A 1,461-nucleotide genomic window follows, 5' to 3' on the forward strand; every position below is an offset into this window, starting at 1 on the left:
TGCGATAGATCTAATTAAAAGGTGAAGCTCCATATTAGGATATTTTAGATGAGATTTAAGTATTCTAAGACTAAGTAAGTATTCTAAAATTTTTCTTAATCATCCTTTCTCTTTGGTTTCTGATTTTGTGATGGTAGAAAATTTAGGATTTGGAAGAGGGATGAATTTATGTTGAATAAATATGGTTTTTGAGGTTGTTAGTAGTGTAATAAATATCTCTAGCGTAGCGTATTATTTTGTTGATAGAATTGGAATTGAGGCATTTGAATTTATCCCTAGATCCCTATGGATAGATTTTTTTGTTAAATCTAAAAATATAATGATTTGTTTGATATTTAGATGATTATTTAAGATGAGAAATAAATTATTATGGCTATAAAATAATGATTCTAGGCTTGAAATCAAGTTTTGCAATTTTTGGGTATTTTTATATGCGAATTTTTGGAATAAAAAGGAAAATTTTAGAAATTATTTGAATGAAATTATTGTAAAGGAGACTATGAATCTAGTAGATAGGTTTAAATACCAAAAATTAAATTTTAAAACTTAAGAGGCTAAGACTAAGGTCTTAAAAAAATGAAATAAAATAAAAAATACTTAAGTATTAGAGTATGAGTGAAATTGTGTTCCTAATCTTATTGACACATTGTGGATGATGCTTATTATGATAATTTTTCTTTTGACCACATTTAACTTTGAAAAGCTTTGGAAGTGTTGTAACTTGAGGGGTAACCTTGACCTCTCAAAGGTTGAGGTAACCGGGGAAATTTATTTTATGCATTTGTATGTTACTTAATTAATTATGTTGGTGAAATAAAAGAAGATATATATATATATATATCAAATTTGAAATAGTTGTTTGTAATGCATGTGACTCTGTTGAGACTTTATGACTTGTGAGTAATGAGATTGATGGTTGATGATTATGTACACTCTTGGTTATAAGTTGTGGATTATACACAGTGATGAAAGTTGATGAGCATGTGGGATAATTTTTGAAATATATATATGAGTTTTTGAAATGCATTTTCTCATGAGCATGATCATATGGCGGGAGTTCGCCTTAATGAAGGAGTTAGCGATTACACAAAATCCATATGATACTCGGCTATTAACCAATAATCCTAGGGGTTATAGCCGCTACTTACCTTGTAAGGTACTGTAGCATTGTTCCTATTAAGGGACTTGACCCTACTGGCCTACCTGGAGTTTTGGGTAGAGCTAGTTTTGGGTATGACACTCCATAGTGTGTGATTTGGAAGAAATCGTGTTCATAAGTGAGTAAGGTAACCCTGGCCCGGTAGCCCCTCACAATATGATTAAGGCCTTGGGGTAGTCTCACCACATGGATGATCCCTTTCGGTTGTTGGCCCACGGATTTCATGTCAGAGGAATAAGGGGGATATAAGGAAGAGATCGATCATGCATATTATTATTATCATGTCATTTGAGTGATTGATG

The sequence above is a fragment of the Prosopis cineraria genome, unplaced genomic scaffold, assembly GCF_029017545.1.
Source record: "Prosopis cineraria cultivar Desert tree isolate PC_DT_omini unplaced genomic scaffold, ASM2901754v1 PC386, whole genome shotgun sequence".
Classification (NCBI taxonomy): Eukaryota; Viridiplantae; Streptophyta; class Magnoliopsida; order Fabales; family Fabaceae; genus Prosopis; species Prosopis cineraria.